The 21,656-nt window shown below is 44.1% G+C and overlaps 1 protein-coding gene across 1 annotated transcript in view; it reads left to right on the top strand.

Annotated features, from left to right (window-relative positions):
• Nucleotides 1–21,656, top strand: part of LOC308073057 (hepatocyte nuclear factor 4-beta-like) — a 97,047-nt gene that overhangs the window by 9,262 nt on the left and 66,129 nt on the right. The window contains exon 1 of the mRNA XM_080410796.1: nt 1–21,656. This exon is cut by the window's left edge and continues 9,262 nt beyond it; it is cut by the window's right edge and continues 21,880 nt beyond it. The gene's annotated coding sequence lies outside the window, so the exon portion shown is untranslated.

Here is a 21,656-nt window from a genome sequence, read left to right as displayed (position 1 = left end):
TCTTTGCCACAACGTTCACCAGTATCCATCCCAGATTTATTTTTGGAACGAAGATAAGATTGCCTGGTACATCTCCAAAAAAACAAGTTAACTCAGGACATTATTTTGATCATAAAGCAGATAAACAGAACTCTGCACATTCCTGCATGAAATATTTGCCCCAAGAAAGCAACAGGGTTTTTGTCAGTGGACATCAGAGCATGCAGTAACTTTATATAATACGGAACAGAGATGTACAAGTCATTTGGAGAGTTTTTGTTCCTGCTTTAGCAACGTTGGTCTAAGGCGTGGCCATTTTCTGATCAAAACTTTTTTTGTTGGGAAAGTTCAACTTTGGACATCTGAATTTTGTGGCATTTTAAGTAAGGAGTTGACTTTTTCTCTGGAAAATTTTAGTTCTCTCATGGGAAGATGAGAGCATGCCCAATCTAAATAGTAAAGAAAGTAAAATATTTCTTGAAACGCTTCTTCCGTGCTCTGAGAAGCTGGTGTGCAGTTACTGTGTGTTGCTCATTGGCTTTAGAGAAACCCCTCCAGGCTGTCCTGTAGGTGTGCTACCCAGACTGCTGATGTTGCACAGTATGGATTTGGACAGCCAGAGAGGTCGGTCTTGCATTATGCTCTGAATATTGCTATACTGGGGTACTTTTGAGTTTCAAAGAACCATGTCCTCATGGACGCAATTTCTCTGCCTTGTGATAAATGTTTTGATTTCTTGGTCCCAGGTATCTGGGAAATACAGTTTGTAGTCCTACTTCAACTTCTTAACCAAATGAATGAAAATCTTAAAAGGAAGCTTTATCTCAGAAATTTCTTTTTCCCTAATGAAAGAAAACTGATATTCTGCTTTGGGTTTGCAGCACCCGAATACGTGGCTCAGACTGTGTTCTTGCCCACAAGTTATCCCTGAGATTGAAGCTGTAAATGACTTATTTAGTGCCTGAATGGGACACTCAGGTTTTCAAGGCACAGTAAACCACCATCATCAGTATCTGAGGTGGTGTAAATTGGCACAACCTCACTGCAGGTGACGGACCTGCTTCACAGTTTGGCTGCAGGTGTTTACAGCCTAAAAACCCACGCACTGTTGCTGCTAACAGAGTAAGATGCCTAAAGTCATGCGTGCTAAACCCAGCCCCGTACTCAGGGGAAGTTAGGCTAAAAGCAATCTCATCCCTGTCCGATGTTCAGAGTATGACTTGGTGGGGCTTGCAAGTTTTAGCCGTGGATTATGCTGTTGCTGACGGTGGGGTTGGAAAGGCTGCATGGATTCGGGCAGAGCTGCCCTCTCCCAGGGAATCACATGGGCCTGGAAACAGAAATAAACGTCCCATGGCATTACTTCGAACTGACTGCTTGCTTCTCTGAGGTAAATGGTGTATCAAGAGAGCAGCATCAGCAAATGCATCACTTTTCGCTTACTATACTCTTATTTCTAGGCCCTTGCTTGGTTTACAGAGAACAGAAATGTGATAAAACAGCTGGATGAAGCACAGGATAAATTCAGCTGTTCTACAGATGTGAAATGACGGAAAGCCATTTGGTTCTGTCTCATTTTAAAACAAACCAGCTCCTTCACTTCTCCAGCATGCAGTCTCTTAAGCCCTGTCACAGCCTCTCCACCCTAGCAGAAAGAACAAATATCCTTCCCATGCTTTCCCTGCTGGAAACCCATCTGCAAGAGATGTGTTTCAGGCTTTGTACATGAATATACTTTTCATAGTCCCAGGGCTTTTTGTGGGTAAAATAGAGCAAGTAAAGTAATTACGATGAGCCTAACAGTTGTAAATAAAATGGGAAACAGCGTTTAACAAGAACAATTTAATGGTGAACTTGACTTTGTTGTTACTAATCTATTTTCTCAAGCTGAATTTCTGCAAAGAGGTTGTCAAAGAAGTTCAAGAATTTCCTACGTGTATTTTTCCATAAGCTGAACTCAGCACCTCTTGGCCTTCAGGTTTCATCACTTTTCCTGATGTACCCAACTGGAATTGCAGGTAGATGCCATGAGAGACTCTCTTCAGCTTTTCTGATGGAAAATTGGTATCTGTCTCATGTCTCACAATTCCTGTTCATATAAAGCTAAAACACATTGCTGTCACACTATTGCCCTTTACCCTTTTTATCTATTGCAAGGCTTCTTGGAAATGCACTCTATTTTCTCCTCTGCTCTGCTCTCTACATGGTGATACACTGGAAGATATTAAACAACAAAACAGCAAAGAGGATATGTTTTATATTATTTTGTTTATAAGAACACTCTTGACTGGTAAATAGCTACACCCTTCATAAGTGTTTTCAATTTTTTCTTTGAAATACGAAACAAGTAATGCTTTCAACAAACAGCCCTTTTTTGTCAAGTATTTTTCTTGTTTTAGGATCCCCAAATAGTTTGAAAATCAAAATGTTTCCAGAAAACATGGTTTGGGCACGCTTTTTTTTTTTTTTTTTTTGGAAAAAAAACGATGCAGAGTTCAAGCTGTGACTATAAAGACATGACTGTTCATGATGCTGAATGCTTCATGCTGAGCAGAATATCTTTCAGTATGGGAACCAATGTGTGATCTGTAAAAATACACAGCAACCTCATAAAGCATGAGAGACTTCTCTTGGTTTCTTTCTTATAAAATTCAGGAGAAAGCGTCTTGCATAACAAACCAATAGCTGAAGATGTGTACGGAAGAATGGTACCTTCAGACACATCAGTGGCCTGGAGTAAGGTATTCTTGTGATGATCATTTCTTGGAAATTAACGATGAGACCATGGCATTTCTGTGTCCCTCCTATGTTGCTTCCAGCAGGATGAAGTGATCACAGACATTTCTTATTTACCAGCTCATGCTTTTTTCCTCGGAGATTTTCTGAGTGCATGCCTGATGCCTGGTCCCTTTTCCCAAGTGGGGCACAGAGGTGAGAATCTCCTTGGCTTCGCCATAAGAGAACTTGAAAATTAGGTCCGAAGGTGAGGTGGCTTAGACTGAGCTTGTTTTAGGCTAGTCTTACATCCTCATGAAAGGCTTTTTGATGTTGCTGTAGCTGGGATGGTTTCCTCCAAACGTGCTGTACTCCACTGTATTGGTCTGCGCTTCCAGAGAGTGTTATGTACCCAGTTTAAGGTCACCTTGAGAGTTGCTGGGTTTGGTACAGCTTATTTCTGGGCTGGAGATCTGCTGCTGATCTTAAGTTGTCGGCTGATTACACAAAACAGTTTATAGATTAAGCCTGAATAAACAGTTCAATTGAGGTCATCGTAAATAAGATTCTGAGGCTAAAGCACTTTATGGCAAAACAGGCTCTTAGGAACTGGTAATATTAAGAGTAATGGCTTGATTAGAGGATGAGAAACAGGACTGGGAAGACAGGAACCTGACCTATGTGCAATAAAATGCACATAGTTGCTTTTTTTTTTTTGTCCTTCTTGGAAACTGGTATGCAAAGGTACAATTAAACAACACAGCCAACATTTCAGCAGGCCAATGCAAACGATTTGTGCTTTTCCTGACTCTGGGCATCTGCACAGAGCTTTGCTTGACTTTAAAATTTTGGGCCAAATCCTCTCGCTAGCACGGAGCACAAAGAGGTTGTAACGTTAAGGCTGGTGCTGGGACTCGCCACTGGCTGGAAGTGTTGGAAGTGCCCGTGGAGGTGAAGTGGGGTGTTTGGCTCCTCTGACTCAGCTTTTGGACACTACCAGTCAATAAGAGTCGAATTTAAGGATATCTGCAAGTAGAATGTAATTTAGAAGAGCAACCAGGGCAGATAGTCTGGGTTGCATTTTTGGAATTAGCTGAAATTGGAGTTGGAGGGAGGTGGGGGAATACAGAGGCAGCCAAACACCCACACAGCACCAGTGCCAACCTTCACTGCTTTTGCAGTATTTGATTTGTTGTTTCCTTAGAAAACCAGGCTAAATTCCCAGCAGCAGATTGTTTTCAGCCTCTCAGTGTCTGAGTTAGAAAGGAAAGGCTTTATCCCCCGAGTGGATACTTCCAGCATCACTGATGATGTGGTGTTTACATTCTTGCTATTCTTTCTTATCTCTCTGCAGGAGGAAGCCTGTCCAGGGAGCAGCGCTCAGACACTTGGATCCTACTGCTGAAGTGTTGATGAAGTGTCCTCTAGTTTGCTCGTGAGGATGCAGGAGGCAGCCGAGAGGGCTCGGAACCAAAGGGATAGACATGGAGAGGATGCATCAGCGGGGACTACAGCTCCGTGCCTGGTAGGAGCCATCCGTGGCTGTGTGGAGGTCCCAAGGGCAGTACTGGAGGAAAAGGCAGCCTAACGCCCGCCCACCCAGCTTGTGCTGAGGATTTGCTTATCCTGCCCCTCTTCAGTGGGATGCAAGTGCAGAGAGGCAGTTAATATAATGGAAGGTGATAAGAGAAACTACCAGGCAGAATTCACTGACGTATGGCCTGTCATCTTTACCCTGTTTAATTATAGTGAGGCTCATATAAGGCTGCCATCAGCCCTGTAGCAGGAGAGAGAGATGGTGCCTTCCTCCACTGCCCGGCCCTTGTGTGAGTAACCCGACTTCTTTTCCAGGCGGCACAGCCGAGAGAAGAGCATAGCCCAAAGGAAGGGTCTTTGAGGGCAACGTCTGCGGTGGGATGGATGGGTCTGTTCTTGTTTGCACTTCAACAGTTGGCTTTGGCAGCCTCAGAGCCGTTGCAGCCCATGAGCATCAAAAGGTCGCTGCTTGGATATGGGCAGACCAGACTTTCCCGAAGGAAAAGCAGCATCACATTATTCAAAGGAGTTGTGTGTAATTGAATAAAGAAGCTTGGTGCCTTGCAGGGGAGGTATGGCCAGCATTTCATGTCCTGTCATTTCACATAGAAGTTGCAGAAGACTTCAGTCATGAAAAGGCCTCCCAGAATAGATACTCATGAAATACAAATGTGCAATAGCACTTGAAAGTCTGGTGAGAAATAATTGCATTTCATTAACTGTGTCACTACGTATTGGCCACCAATGCTCTAATCACAAAGGGGGCTGGAGATACTGTACATACACGCTGCAGGAGACCCCTCCTTCTCTGAGAAGCTGCCAGAAGAAGGGGTGTAAGGAAGGCGGAGTATTCCTGTGTGGCTCTGTCTCGAGCACTGTACTCGCGTGGGGTTTGCCATTGTTTACTTCTCCAACCAAAGTACTTGGTCTAATGAAGCTGTGATGTTTCCCCACAAACCTGACTTCATTTACCTCCTCAGAGGTTTTTTTAAAGGCTTTTGAGTCCCCATCTCTGTCATGTTTCATGTGAGGCAGGTGCCAGCATTAGAGACAGTTATTAGAAGGAAAAAACCCAACATGATCAAGCACAACAAGCTGAAGGTGTGTCTGCCAGCGTTGATGGCTGCACAGAGGGAACTGTATCACTGGGTTGCGACGACTGTGTTTCTGGTAGTGATTTCAGGGACTGCGGAGCCAGGAGGAGAATCTGCACATGCAGGTGACGTCTGTGCTTCTGGACGTCGGTGCAAGACCTTGCCTTTCAGCAGTGCTTTGTGTTCCCTCGAGCAGCAGCGTTTCAGGGGTAGCTGAGCTGTCCTTCATAAGGCAGTAGGAGGCCAACCCCATCCTTTAAGGCTACTTTGTCTTCTAATAGATGCTTCTCCAAAAGCCTTGAGATGCAGAAAGGAACATAGCTTTCTGCTAGTTGGGAGGGTAAAAGCGATAACGCAAATTATTCCATGTGTTCTTTGTGCAGAAGAGGTAAACAAACTGTTTAATCCAAGAAGCCATTTAGGCAACGTGGGTGCCCTGTTCTAGGGTATGGTTCTTTTGGTAGGGCTGAAAGATAAGATCTACCAAGTCAGCAAACATTTCCATTTACTTAACCTCTTCATTGAAGTATTGAAACACTGCACTGAAGCCTGATGTAATACAAGTTGAAGACATTTAGACAGAATTTAACTGTGCTTTTTTTTTTGAAGGTATCACTGGCAAACACGGAGTAATAATTCTGCTGGCCTTAGTAGGAATGTCCTGGTCTGAACGCAGAATTTTTCAGGTCCAAATCAGCTTGTGTCTGGGGGAGTTTTATGCCATTTTGCAAAGTTTATTTTCTCAAATGAGAAAGAAACATCCAGAAATATCATGACTTCTACAGAAAACAAGTTGGAGTAGGCCAAATAAAACGACAGTCTCCATTTGGCAGGGAGAAAAGATGATGCAATTAGCTGATTTTTATTAAGAAATTAGTAGAAAGGTATGAATTTGATCTACAGCCTTTTTCTGGCCAGAAATATCATGGCGTACAGAGCAGAAAAGATAAACAGCTAAAGACTTTAGTAAATGACTTGTGTCTATGTCTATATTCAGATAATGCTCAATTATAAGACTTAAAGAGATGAAAAAAATAGACTAAAATAAATCTCCTTGATTTATTTTCCTTCTCTGTTTTACCACTTTCAGGTTCCCTTCAAATCGCTCCCATTTGGTGAATTTTTCTCCGACAGAAACCTGGCCTGGTCTTTTGCAAACTAGAGCAAAAGGGATGCTTTCAAAAATCACAGACATCATTTTTCTCTTTGTTCTTTTCTTGAAGATATTAGAAAACACAAGCTGTTTGTGTGAAATCTCTGATACTGTGAAAATGTACAAAGGAATCCAAGTATACTCCAGAAGAACCAGAGCTGATCTGTAAAACTCAGAACAAGTAAAAGTAAGAAAAAAAAAACCACTACTGAGGCTTTGAGAAAAGCCTCTGCCTCTACATATACCTCTAGAGTTTGGTTTTGATCTTGTTTTTTTCTTCCCATTTTTGTCATCTAAACAGGTACTGAAATACAGAGGAGAACGAAAAAGAGGTAGGTGTGTTTAGCTCAAATGGAGAGGGATGAAGCTTGCTCTTGTGCTTGAGCAGATTACGACACCACTAAGCACTAGACAACCAACACCTAGGAAATTTCCACTGGTTTCCATGGATTATTGTCAGGTGTCCCCTGGTGAAATAAGGGATCTAAAATGTGGCAGCTGTCACTCATTCAAGCTTTGGTAGACACAGAGTTTTAGACAACTGCTGGAAGTGCAGGGAAACCACTGAACCACCACACCTTTTTAACCGGTGCCCGCTAACAGTGAGAAGGGCACGGCTGGGTGACGGACCCTCCTTCCTGAAGCAAACACCACAGCAGAAGCATTTACCACCAAAGAGTCCGGGACAGAGTTGGAACTGAGCTTGCTATGGCTTGGTGGCCTGGATGGAATCCGTGACATCGTTCATACCTTCGTTCATAACCAACGTTACAACACCTCATGAGAGTCAAGTGGTCTATGCTGAGCATCTGGGCTGCCTCTGCGTCCCTGGAGACAGACAGACATCCCTGGGGACCCCAGGGGTCTTCTACGGATGGCTGAGAGACCGGAGAAGAAGCACAGCTTAGAAGGGATCTCTCATTTTTTACAAGCCACTTGAAGATTGTCCTGAAGAAGTCAGCTCTGAATTGAGGTAAGAAAAGTCTGTGTTATGGGAGAGGCTGAGCCAGTTTGAACTGGTGTTAAGGGCAGCCACCAGTGGTTATGTTCTTGGACTTGGCTGTGTAAGAAGCACCAAGGGAGATAAAGGGTTTGTAGGGAGCTCATAAGTCACTCCAGGTCCACTCATCCCATCTGAAAAGTGGGATTTGGTATCTCCAGGTGTCACCATTGCTGCTCTCTCAGTAAGCAGATCTTCTAGCTGTCCTGTCTTTATTATAGATGTATAAGTTTACGTATGGATCTTTATGAACATTTTTCAGAGCCGTGGTTGACACATCATCATGTGTGGCTGACCCAGCAAAGCTAACATCTGGCCAGAAATGTGTTTTCATGAATGTCAGTACATCTGTTCTTGCTGCTGCATCTATTTTTGAAGGTATACCAACAACGGCATTCTGGGTTTGACCTCACAGAAGGCCAACAGCGTATCAGTCATCTCTTTCATTAATCAGCCTTACGTCACTTGCTTGATTTAGTAACGGTTTTGTTTTGTTCTTTTTCTCTCTTTTCATTGGTGAGTTGTTGAAGCAATGTTTGCAAAATATTTGGGTTACATGTGGCAAAGCGTGAAATGTTGCTCAGGGTGAAGCCCAAGCTGGCAATGGTTTGCTGCTTCAGGGATCTTGGGAGCACAGTCCCTTGCATGACAGCTGCAGATGAAAACCAGAGCTGTCTGAGGCCACATCACCAGAGGTGACCCTGAGTGTTACCTGGTGCTAGGAGACAGCTTCTTCCTTTTATTTATGTTTTTGAGGACTGTTTCTGGTGGCATTGCTTTGAAGTCTTCCCAGAGCAAAGGTGCTTTGCAGCGCCGGGTGCTGGAGTGGGCTCTGGCAGCACTGGTGAGGCTGGGTGTGTGGCTGCAGAGCCTTGCTGACAGAGAATGGGAAACTTTTGAGAGTTTGCTTGAAAGTGTTTTTCACATTTGGCAGCTGGACAAAGCAAACAGACACAAAGCATCGTTCTCTTGAACGTTACAACTGGTACATCTACCAGAGGCTGTTAGAAATGAAAATAAGCCCGTTGTCCTGAATGTTTCTCTTGTCTTAACCCTGGAGAACTGATATAATTTATTTCCCATATCATTTCTTGACCAAACCACACTCTGCACAAGATCTTATCATTTCCTCATGCAATAATAACCAAATCTTTTCAATCATATTACATTCCTCTATCGGTGCCACTGGCATCCTGTTTGCCTTCTGTGTGCAGCTGCACAATGGAGTTGAAAGCTTCAGGAATATTTTCTACGATCTCCTAAATCTCCGGTATAATTTGCTAGCTGCAGCCCCTGTCAGCTTTTAGAGCACCTCCCATCTGGGTCGGGGGATAGATTGCTTCAGGAAACGTTGCCCAACACAGTTATACATCATATAGCCAAACCTCGACTCCTGTTCAGGATAGTGGAGCTTGTCCCATGCTGGGAGACCAGCACGTCCCCTGAGGTTTGCCTGGTGCTGCAGGAGCGCAGGTGCTGCAAGAATTTTGTCTTCTGCAAAGCACAGGCACAGCAGGGGGCAAACATCAGCGTTTTGGGGTGAGTTTTGTAGCCTGTGCGAAGGATGCTTTGGAGGTTGTTGGGGTCACTGGTGCAGCTTCAGGGGAGTTTCAGCTCTTCCCTCAATGATATATTTCATCTCCATTCAGTTAGCAAGGGTGCAAATGTCACCCTAAGGTCACTGTGCTCTTCAAGCGCATTAGCAGGGTGGCTGCAGGGAACGGGAAAGCATGCTGGTGCGTGGGAAAGGCAGTGCCCACCGCTGGGTGGGACAGTGACCCGGCTGCTCACACACCCCCCACTGGGCACCGCAGGGCTTCACGCTGCCCTTTAGTGTTCCTTGCAGCAAATGTGGCTGCTACTTCCATACACCTTTCTTAAAATAAATGACTCTTTCCAGACTGGGTGACACAACCACAGCTGAATCACAAACGCTGACGTTTCTTCATGCATTAGCAGGAAACACAAACACACATTTTTGCTTTTGACATTCCAGCTCCAAGTGGCAGGATAGTAAGTGCTGTCTCCTCCCACTTCTCTTTTCATTTTCTTAAAATTGAATGTCTCAAAACCCAAAAGGAGAGTCAAAACTGTATTTTAATAAAAATCTGACCATGAAGCATCATTCATGCTTTGTGCTGTTTGATGCATTCGGACCATGCTTTCTGCATAACATAAACGAGCTTTGCGTGTGGATGACAGAAAACCCAACATGTAACTCATTGTTCCTTCAGCTACTGGGTCCAGGGGACAGCTATCATAGTTATTGTGGGCTCAGTATAAAAATGATATTGAAACCAGTCTCCTCATGGCAAAATGGACCACGTTCTTCTTGAGGCTGAGATGTCTTTGCATCTGTGCCAAACTGAAGTTTTTGCAGCATTTCTATGGGGTGGATGGCTAAACTAGCGTGTTATTGATATATATCTATATGTTCACCGCTGCCTTCAGGATGTTTGATGCAAAGGAGAGAAAAAAATCCTAACAAAGTATTTATTACACACAGTGCTTAAGCCCCAAGATGTGTTCAGGGTGTTTGTGGAAAATAAAGCCAATTGCTTCATGTGCTCCTCACAGCAGTCTCGGAGAGCGGCTCATTACTATTTCCTTGATAATGATCTTTATGTGCTTAGCTGTGAGCACACATTTCCCATCTCCTGTCGCTGCTTTTCTAGTTTAAACAAATTAAATTCTTGTTCGTACACTGTGTTTTTCAAACTTTTTTTTTCCCCCAGCTGCTCTCTTATGTCAAGTTTATTCTCATCACCTTTCCCATCCCTGAATGAAGGCAATAGTTGAGTTTGAGAGCCAGAAGCACCAAGCAGGATGGAGTAACCCTGGAGTACTCACATTACTGCAACACTGCATGAGGTTGGCTTTATCTCAAGCAACTTTGTTCCACTGACTTGTTCAGTCTGCGGCTCCATCCCACTCCTGGGTTCTTCACACCCAAGTGCAGCCCCTGCCACCAGTTCCCTGTTCCCACTTGTTTTCTCTTTGCTAAGCACAATCCTTCGCTCTTCTTTGTGCAATCTGACAATTTTCGTTTCAGCCCATTTCACCAGTTTTCCAAGAATATTTGGAATTTAATCTTGGCTAGTAAATCTCTTGCAAACCTTCCTACTGTGCTACAATCTCAGCCTTCGCATGTTCACTCTTTGTTTCTTTATCCAAGCCCTGAGCACAAATACTACCTAGAACAGACTCATGGGTCTGCCCCAAAGACCAGAAGAAATTGAACAGGATGTTTTAATTAGTTTTACAGTCATGCTAAAGGGGTTTTGTCTCCACCATATTTACCCATATTAGCTTACCTAAATGTCATGCAGAGGCACAGTAAGATTCGCAGCGAAATAAATCTCCAAAACTTTGTTTCTGTTACGTGCTCGGTGGTGTCCTGCTATGAACACGATCTAGCTTTTAGCTAAGGAATGCTATATTTTTTCACCTCTCTTGATAAAAACAATGGTCTTTCCTAACCCAGACCTTTTCTTTGCAATGTTGATTCTGTACTTCAGTGTGTCCCTTTTTCGAGCAATAGCACTTTTTTTACTTTATTCAGTGCAGGGCTGTTGTCTATTCTGTGCTTCACATAGCGAATGAATCCCTTTGCTTTTGTTAGGGGAGAGAGAGATGAAAAGCTACAGCAAAGCAGGAAGCAATGTGAGTTTGTTTGATTATTAGCCCTGGGGCATGAATTTTGCATGATACGGTATTTTTAAAATAGTAGCATCCAAAGGTCACTGAAAGTGTCAGGCCTGAGATACACATTGACTGAATTCTTGAAGTTCAGGTGCTGGATTATTGAATGCCATGTGTTAGGATATCAACACGAATTAAGTTGGCCTGAATTATAGGCATTTGGTGGAGAGTTTGTTCTTGTTATGCAAAATTTATTGTGCAATTTTCTTTGGTAATTCAAGACCCTACTGTCAGCCTGTGAGCTTTGATGCAGAGATGTGTTACAGGGCTGGACTGTAAAAGCTTCAGAAAAGCTTCAGTTTAGATTTTCTGGGGTAGAAATGTCCACCTAAGCAAGAACTGCTAAAAGGTGAACTGCATTGGAGGTACTGTGCAACTTATACAGGATCAGAGTTCACGCAAGGAGCAATTCAACCACAGCAGTTCAGAGTCGAACTGAGTGAAGGGATTAATCTGTCCACAGATGTAGCAATTAGATGAGTTTATTCTGCTTTACTCAGGCTTTTATTCCCCCCTAACCTGGGAATATACTCCCAGAAATATTTGACATATGAATTTTGGTCAGTTTGGTCTAGGAATTTCTTGAATAAACCACAAAACCAAAGGACTCTCAATTTCTATTTTCATTTCCTAATTTCATTTTATTACATAAATGTGATTAGGCTTGATAACAATTGAACACAATGTACCAAACATTCAGGAGGAAAAAAACCCACCAAAATTGGAAGGAAAGCTAGCTTCAACCTTAGTAGAATTTGGATTTTTCCTCTTATAAATAAAACCATCTGTATTTATATTTTAAAAGTTTGTTAGGGCCAAATGTTGACAAACTGTACTATTTCCTAATCTGTAACCTGGATGGTGACCCCTTTGTGTAGGCAGGCATGTCCTTAGCCTTCCTATACAAAATCTGGTGTAAGAAGCCAGAGAAGGAAATTATTTGCCAAAAATACTTAAGAAAAAGAAAAAAAGAAAGAAAAATGAAGGACTGTATGCTATGGGGATTGAAGCCTTAGGAAGAAAAAACTAGTCATTCATCCTTGCTGCAGTCAGGTAGGCTCAGCTAAAATAAAACCCAGGTAGACTTATCTGTAGAGTACTAATTCTGCAGACTAATAAACTGTTCTCACCAATCTGAAATATATTTTGTCTTGATTTCAAGCACAAACGTTAGATTGGAGCCTGGGCTTTCCTTAAACCTAGATGGTGCTTGGACCCTTGGCTGGGCTCATGCCTACATCCTGATTCTGGTTTAGCTTAAGGTGTGTTTGTCTTCAGCTATGTTTATACACACACAGAAACAGAAAGATGTTTTTAATGCCAGTTAACCGATTCATATTAATTAACAGTAAGGAAAATAAGAATGAAGAAAAAGAAGGAAAAAATAGCATAGGCTCTCGTTCAGTTCGGCGATTTGACCCCCTCCCCTTGGCCACGGCTCGTGGCTGCAGAAGCTGGGGTGCCCACACAGCAGGTTTCAACCAACTGAGCAGCAGTACTTTGTCCTGCAATTCATGATCTGACCGAGGAGCTCATTTCTGTGGGATATTGTGGAGGCTGAGCTGTCATACAAAGATAGGCCCATGAGAGGCTCTTAAATATGTCCATCGGTTGGGACCTCTGACTTCAGGCATTTCTAAAGCTGTGGGTTTCTAAGGGCTGAATATGGCATGGGATTAGTCACTGCTTCCCATGCTTGTATGTTCCTCCCTGAGCATATAAGGATCTGAACCAGTCCATATGTTCTTGTGTTCTTGTCTTTCCACCTCTATTTTAACCCAGGCTAGCTCACTGGGGTTGGCCAAGCTGAAATGAAAACATATTTTTCTTTTCAGAGTAGACATAATATCAAACATCTTTGTTCTAGCAAAATCCTGTTAAAGTGCCTGCAAGTAAACCGAGAAAGGCCATGGGATCAGGTCTTTATTTTTAAGTTCTTGCCTCTACAGTGATTCAGATTGGCTTAGTTAAAAAAAAAAATAATAAAACCCCCTTTCTCCTCTTGCCATAAATTAGCATGTTCTGGCTTTTGTCCCCAAGAAAGAGACTGTCTGTTCTGTTGCCAGCGTTATTCCCAGTGTTTTGTTATAGTTATAGGACTTGATTATCTTCAGGGACAGGCTGTTGCCTTGTGGTCCTGCTGACAGTTTTCAGAAGACTGAGAAGACCTTCAGGTTGCGAGCCATCTCCTTCCCATCTCTCCTCTAACCAAATCATTCTCCAGCATCAGCTGAGCTGCAGAAGGGTTCGTGTTTTGGAAACGTTCACATTTTCCGTCTGCAATTTACTGAAATGTGGGACTGATGGGACATGCGGAGCAGAAGGTGGGGCAGCTGATGTCCCCCGGTGCAGTAACGCTGCCTGTACAGCATGTGCATTTACACCCAGCTTCCCACCCACGGGTCCTCTCTCCCTTTTTAAATCCATATCCATGTCCATCTTACCCTTACCTCAGCCTCCATCCCTTCCCAGCACTTCATTTCTAGACTTAACATTTTATGCATTTTAAAGACCTTTAAGCGTTGGTTTTATTTAATAGGTTTTTTTTCTGAATCGGGATTTCAGGTTTTCTTTTATATCTCGGAGGGGAACAGGGACAATAGGGAAATTGTTGCTCATGATAAAACAGGTTATATTTTCCTCTGGAAACTCACTGTGTCAGGAGACCAAGGGTGGCTCATTCAAAGTGCACCTCAGGCAGTGTAATTACTATCAAAATGGTGCACATTAGAACATGCAAATTAGGGGTCTGCCATTGCCAAAAATTGGAAGCCACATCTATAAGATCGCAGGCTATTCTTCCTCTGTGAGAAGGGTGTTTTTTCTTTTCTTTGGCCTTTTTGTTTCTCTGTTGAATGTGATCTGTCTGAAGGCTTTGGAAAGAATCCAGAGAAGTTATGTATTATCAGAGGCTGGTGCCATAAATTAAGTAAAGAAGGTGTGTGTCTTTCATAGGGAGACAACAAGAGTACGGGCATAACGAAGTCAGTGCCTTGAAGAGTGTAAACAATCGTTGCTGCCATGAAATCCACACAGCCACACAGGCCAGCGTTAGAGCGGGGGAGCTCAGGGAGAAAAATGCTGAAGGAACTAAATTCCTTTCCAGACCAGGCTTGGGAGTTACATAAAATCTGACTCTAAAAAATTTCTTGGTTTTAGTCCACGGCTTTATCAACAAGTTACCCACTAATCCTGCGTTTCAGGAATGCACATAAATGCATGTTTAAATACAGTTAAATTCAAATCAATGTGAGAGATTATTTTAAGTTCCACTAAAATCACACAGAATATTTGAGGTTGGAGGGAATCTCTGCTCAGAGCAAGGTTTGCTTGAGAAACAAGAGCAGGTTGTTCAGAAGCAACTTAAGTGTTGATTGTAATTTTTTTTTTTCTGGATCAGGATTTCAGTTATTCTTTTACATTTTTGAGGTGAATGGGAGAAGAGGGAAATTGTATTTTCCTCCTTTCATCTTGAAGTCCTGTATCTGTGTCAAATGTGTTGACGGTTCAGCTGATTTGCAGACTTTATGGATTATTGCCAAGGCAATGGCAATCCTGACACTTCAGTAATGTTGGAAAAGGAACCCCCAAAAGAGTTACCATGACAAATCCACCATATTCTTGACTTCTGAATAGTTTGAGTCCATCAATAAAAGCCTCATTTGAAATTTTAGTTAGCTCTGTCCCACTAGGAGTAGTGCCCAGTGCTGATGCTTCTATGTAACGTACTGGCTGGTGGTGACAAGAATCAGCAGGTTCTGATGATACTACATCTGCTGAGTCAGCAGTGAGAGGTGGCCACTCAACAAGTGTGCTCAAATGCTGGAACAAAGTCTTAGAGAGGCTGTGAAATCCCCATTTTTGGAGATTTTCGGAGCTTGGCTGGACAAAGCCATGAGCAACCTGCTGTAATTTAGAATTAACCGTGTTTTCAGCAGGGAGTTGGTCCTACCAGAGGCTCCTTTGATCCCACATTGCTCTGTGATCCTCTGTGATGCTGTATTTCTTGCAGCCGGTGCCTGGAGGTGCCTGCTGGCTGCATGTTTTCACATCTCCTCAGTCTAAGGTCTGCACCGATGCCAGAAAGTCTGATTTTTTCACAGGGTTTCTTTGCTTTTTGAAATGCTCCGCTTGCATTTGATCTGCCCTGCTCCCCCTGAGTGAAGGCAGGCTGGCTGGCAGCTGGCAGTGGGGATGGAGGGGGCTGAAGAAGTAGGACTTAAACTCCAGATTATTCTCTGGACTGACTCAAAGTGCCATCAGGTGTGAGGCTTGGATAGAGATTTGTGGAGTTTGACGCCTTGCCCAGACAGAGCTTGAGTTCAATCACTTAAAGGTATGTCCGGCTAGACACAGCCATTGTGTCGGATCTGGAACAGGAATATCCTGCGCGCTTTCAATCAGAGCCACAGAAGTGTTTGGTTTTACAGGTCACTTCATTTGTTTCTGGTCTCTGCCTATGATAAATAGCTCCGTCTACTGCACTCGGCTCTTGCAAAGCTGTTTGCTCAGTGCCTGTAGGCACTCGGATCTACCTGAGAGGATTTTTGCCTTTTGGCGCAGGTGGTCCAACCCCTGGACTGGAAAGACATGCTTTGTGAGCTTGGCGTGAGTGGTATTTATTTGAGTCTGCCCTCTTGCTCATTTGACAAAGCCTGCGGTGGAGAGCGCATATCTCAGCAATGGCATCGAGAGGTTTTATTTGGAGACAGCTTGAGATTTAGAGTGTCGCTTTTGACTGTTATAAATCAAACTGTTTTCTCTTTGCACCATTATTTCTGCTGTAATAATATTGCATCAGTAAAATATACCGCTTTAGCAGTATCAGATAGTGATCCCACCTGTCTAGGACTGTGGCTAAAGCTCCTCCATCACAGATGCTCCGTGACCTGAGCTGTCACTGCTGTCTCCTCTTTAGTCTTCGCATCACAGCAACAGCCGCCACTGGGGCTACAGTGAGCAGACAGCCCAGGGTGGCTCCCAGAACGGTGACTGCAGAAGTATGTGTGTTGTTTTAGCTGTACCAAATCACAGACTGATCCGTCGGTGCCACCCTGCTTTCTCCGGACGTGAGTGCTTACCACCCTGACAGCCCAGGTCCAGCACATATCCCCTGCTTGGCAACATATCTGCAGGGGCTTGTGGCCTCCTGCCTGCTGCAGAGCTGTCTTCATCAGGAAAGCAGGGTAGGTAGCAAAGTATGGCCGTTTTTAAAGGCCTGGAGAGGCCAGGACAATCCTGCCTCAGGCTTGGCAAGACACGGCATTGCAGCACATTCCTTCGCCATTGTAACTCTGGGTCGGGGCCGTACAGCCAGACGATACTGGCAAGGCAACAGGAGTTGAGTTTGTGTTTTTTGGTGGGGGAATAAAGATTAATACCACCAATTGTTAAACTCAGGGTGGGAGAATTTTAGAAGAGCAAAAATGTCCTGACTCTGAATCGTGCCAAGAAATTAATATCCCAGTTCTTGCAAGAAATACAGTTTTGTCTTTCCAGTATAGCCAGGGCCTAATGGTTACCTCTCATCTGAAAAGAATAATTTCTCTGAGGCAGCATATCCGATCGGACTTGGATGGCTTTGCCTTTAGGTACAGGTGTCTTGACTTTGTTACTGAATCCGCAGGGTAGAAGGAGTCCAAGGCTGAATGGAGCATCATTCCCCGGCAACTCGTACCAGATGTTAAAGAAATGAACAGAAACGAAAGTCAGTGTTCCCTGGGACAACGGTATCAAGGTATTTCCTAGGCTTTTGTTTCATTGCTGGAAAGCATCCATGTGTCCTGTGTTTTGGTTATTAATGGCCTTTCACTGCAGGTTGATGGGAACAAGTGGATGGTTTGCACTGTAGCTGGCTCCAGTTAATTAAAATGAAGGGGTGAAAACATTAAAACCAGAAAGAGTGAGTCCAGTTAGAAGGATGAGTGGTAGGAACAGAGGGGTGGTTAATGCTGAGTCCTCTGTTTGCCACTGTTGCTGGTCACCAACCTGTCAGTCACGGCATGTCTGTGCAGGCTCTGACAGCTGATTGCAGCAGTTCTGCCCCAGCTCCTTTTCACCAGCCCCACCAGAGCTTCACAGAACCGCCTTAGTTTTGTAAAGCTCTCATGCTTTCCGTGGTCCTTGTAAAATGATTTTTCTGCTGACCTTCAATCAGTCGTTAGAATGTTGCGCCTGCTTTTTGTGGGCTCTTTGAAAAAACTCGGAGTTGCAAGGTACTTCTGGTCCCATCAGGCCTTCAAACTAGCCAAAATTGTTCAGGGAAATCTTGGGTAGATTTTGCTTCGGACTGGGCAAGTGTGTCATGACTGCCCTTGGACGTGACGTAACTGTTTTACACGCCTCTGAACCGATATAGTCCTGAATAGAGCAGCCTACCTAGGATGTGGAGGAGGAATATATTGACTATGAGTCATATGTCTCATATGTGCTATTGAATTTTCTATTGCAATTCAGTTACCATAAACAGTAATTAGAATAGTTATTGGGCTATCCACTGGCATGAGGAACGTTACATACTCTTATGTTTTCCATAGGCAAAGAGCCAAGCTCAGGCCAGAGTCAGTCTCGATGCCTTTTATTCCATGCACAGGGAATCACAAACATGAGGCTTTCCTTCCGAGCCCTGCAGTCCTGACCCAGCTCGGGGTGCCTCCTGCTCCCGGTGCTCTGCAGCACGCTGTAGGACCTGCCTGCTGCGGGGTGGGAGCAGAGAAGCGCCAGCCCCTCCAGCCCCTAGGACTCGTCAGGGCAGCCCCGTTCATTCCCAGCAAAGCAATAATTCTGTTCCCTTCAGCTTTGCTCCCCTGTGAGCAGTGCAGGGCTCTTCCCCTGCAAACATCCTGCTATCTGACCTGACTCACACTTGCCGAAGTGACCTCAGGTGCTTTGGGTTGAGAACGAAGGAGGGAAAAGGTAACGAAGGCTTGCAATACCCCTTTGAGAGAAAAGAGCTGAAGCCATGAATCGTTCTCCCTCTAAATTTTCTGATCCTGCTGTTCCTGCCTTTAAGGGTAACAAGAGCAGTTACCAGCCCCCAAATGAATCGTTTAAAAAGTAACACGTTTTTAAAATCTAATAACTTCTGTGTTCTTACTAGATAGTGTCTTCTCCCTGGGGAACTATTAGTTTCCCTGATTTCAGGCTTTTCTTTTAAAGTCAGGGAAGATCTTTTGCAAAGAAAAAAAACCAACAACCCCAAAATCAAAACTACAAGTGCCAGCTAATTTTTTTCCAGAACATCAGAACATGGGGCTACACTGTTGTGCCCACGGGTGCCAGGGTGTGTGGAAAGGCCATGAGAAGTGATGCCAGTGGGAGCCTCTTGTTCCCCTGTTTTCTCCAGCGGGTTTGCTCCCGTGCGTTTGCAGCAGATGACAAGGGCAGTCCCTGTGCCACAGCCACTGGGTTTACATGACTGTGAAGGGTAGGGATGTGCTGGACTAAAAAGATTTTAATCTCATTGAGGCACTGGAAGAATATTTTGGATCTCAAGCCATTTCAAAATCCGGATGTAAAGTGCTTAAGCACTGCACACCTTTTAGCTAGGTTTCCTCCTGAGCAGATCAAATGCTTGTAGAAGTGACGGACAGTCCTGAACCCAGCAAAACCCAGCTCGAGCGCATTCAGGGGCCTTGTAGGGAAACTGAGGCAGTGGCAGGGTATGGGCTGTGGTGCCAGCAGGCGCAGGGCTCAAGCCCCTAGCTGCTAGTGTCTGCAGCTCCTGGTGCTGCATCTGTTGGTGAGCACATCTACAAGATGTACCTGCAAAGGTGCTGCAGTGAGAAGGGTCATATAAATAGATTGGCTGGAGAGGTTTGTTTAAAATCAACTGTCAGGCTCTGAAGGTGAATAGTTTCCATCCTGAGCAACTGTCTGAGCATTCACCTCGTATAAATCTCAGCTCCATGTTCAATGCTGTTCCAGCTGACGATACAGCAGGGCGGTTATTAGTTTCCATAGATTTCTAGAGGAAAGCTTGATGGGGAAAAAAAAAAAAAAGAAATAGGCAAAAGTACAAAAAGAAAAAAAAAAGACAGAAGACGCAGCCAAGACATCAAGTGATAAAGTGGAGCAGGAGAGACAGCCGGAGCCTTGGACTGCAGCGCGGGACATTATGTGCTGGAATCAGGAGTGCTCCAAAGAGGTCAGTATTTGTTGCCCTGATGGTTCAAATGCCAAAGCGCTGTGTCACCAAGGGGGAGAAAATCCACTGTGTAAATCTGTGGAGAGTGAGTGATAGGGTGTGACATGCAGATAGCAGGGGACAGTGTAAGAAGTCTGTAAAAGAAGATAGATAGACCATACACTTGGCTATTTAGTAGCTGGATATTTTCCCCTGGAATCTGCCTTCTGTCTGTGTTGCTGTGTTTTTCTTCCATGTTTCAACCTCACTTTATTCTGGTATTTCTTGGGCCTTGCAAGCAAAACTTGTTATCCTCTGGGTGACCATGCCATCTTCTTCCTAGGGCCTGGCTGAAGGTAACCTTTTGTACCAAGCAAGGGATCACGGGGATGTTTGTCTCTCCTCTGCCCAGGTTTTCCCACTGCCGTAGGAAGAAAGGCCACTGGGAAACTGTTTTGCTTTCTCCCATGTGTAGCTGGAGGTGGATGAAGCCTGGGAAGTCTTTGCCTCTGTATCCAGACTGAGAAGCCCATCAGTGCAGCTGAGCAGGGGATGAAGTTTCCTCTTCCCCTTGTCCAGGAGAGACCCTGGGCACCAGCCCGTGGGTCCTGGGGTCACACAGTTCCCGTGCCACCACAACTGCACACTACCTGCTTACTCAGGGGTTGCAGACAACTTACTACCCATCTATAAATTCCAAATTTCTGCTCTACTTACTGGATCGCTCATTAATCCTAAATGTCATCTGGACTGCCCAGTGTCTGGCTTAATGTGGTGATACTCAGCAGAATTTATTTCGTGTGTCACATGTTCATAACAGGCCAGGCTTTAGCAGCTTGTTGGTTGTCTGACTCAAATACGGGTATTTATTTTCGGCCACGGAATTAGGTTGCTAGCAAAGTTGTCATGCTGTCTGGTGGAGGCTTCTGTGTTACTCTTTGGCTTGCAAACCTGACTTTGGCACGATGATCAGATGACAGTAAGGGTTTCTGTTTGCTTGGAAGATGCTACCATATGGTGGCAATGGGACCATAAACTTACTGCTAGGATGCCATCAGGTTGCAAGCTACAAATCAGCTGTCAAAGTAAGGAAATACTCATACTCAACCAAAACCAGACTTCACTCGTAGTCTTCTGGGGAGCAGAGGCAAGCAGAGGGTAACCCCTGCACAGGAACACACGCTGAGACGTTCCCAGGAGGAACAGGTGAAGGTGTCAGCAAACTGCTTTAGTGCCCTGAAATCTAGGGCACATCAGCCCTTTCTAGTCGCGAATGCTGAGCCTTAGCAAAACCCTGAAATTAATTTTTAAGTGTGTTTGGTGTCCAGCCAAGGAACTTTTCCTTACTAAAACTTTTCCACTATAACTGGCAGAACTGTAACTGCGCATGAAAGATTGCACAATGCTGTCCCAGTACGCCAAACAACAGGGAACAGGCAAAAAGCATCCGAGAGAGATTACAACTAGCATTTAGATGAAACAGTTTCATAACTGCGTATATGTACCTGCCATGAACCTCACCATGTACCAGGTGTAAGGACTGTGGTTCACTTCATCTTTCAAGAATTACCAGACAAATATCAAGAAGTCCAGCTACAAGAGATGTCAGCAGAAAAAGACAAGCCTTTGGTTTGTTTCAGGAATTGCTCTTTTTTGTGTTTCTTCTGTGTGTAGGAGACTCTTTCCTGCATTGGTGGCTGCAGCCTTTTCTCGATGATTCCCTGCAGGCTAACAGAGCTCCTGTAGGTTTGTGCCGGGCCACTGGCTGGTTTGTTGTGCAGAGAAATTTCGAGGAGATAAAGCTTTGGCCCCATGGAATTTAAAAGGATCCTGACTCCCACCTCCCTTGGCACTATATTAAAAGCAACAACAGAAAGATTTCTATTAGGGTTTAGAGAGTACTATAGTGATTTAATTTTGATAATGCTTACCAATACTCACCCGGCACAGCCAAATTCAGGCAGGTAACCCTAATCTTGGTATCTCCTCCCTGTCCACCCCATCTGGTTTTCATCTGTCCAAAGACATACTAGTCTTTTGGGAGAGGAAGAGAGAGAAACTAACACCAACAAGATAATTATAGTGGGGGTACGGAGGTCAGAAGAACATCTTAAAGTAATAAGTAAAATGGAGAGATGCATTAGTTGAGTCAATGAAATCTTTGCAGGAGAGGGTGATTTCTCTTTTACATTATTGAAAAACATTTTTCTCCAAGTTTGAACCAGCAATGTTTTCTACTGTAACTCACTTTCTGTAGCAGGTTTGTGTTGTCTTTCAGATTACCTAGTTTTCACTTGGTGAATTTATAGAAAACAGTACGTTTTTTTTAATGTTTAGACTTTTTTTTCGAAG

This window comes from Falco punctatus (assembly GCF_963210335.1).
Source record: "Falco punctatus genome assembly, chromosome: 14".
Lineage (NCBI taxonomy): Eukaryota > Metazoa > Chordata > Aves > Falconiformes > Falconidae > Falco > Falco punctatus.
The sequence above is the reverse complement of the archived record's forward strand: the minus strand, read 5'-3'. Positions and strand labels throughout refer to the sequence as shown.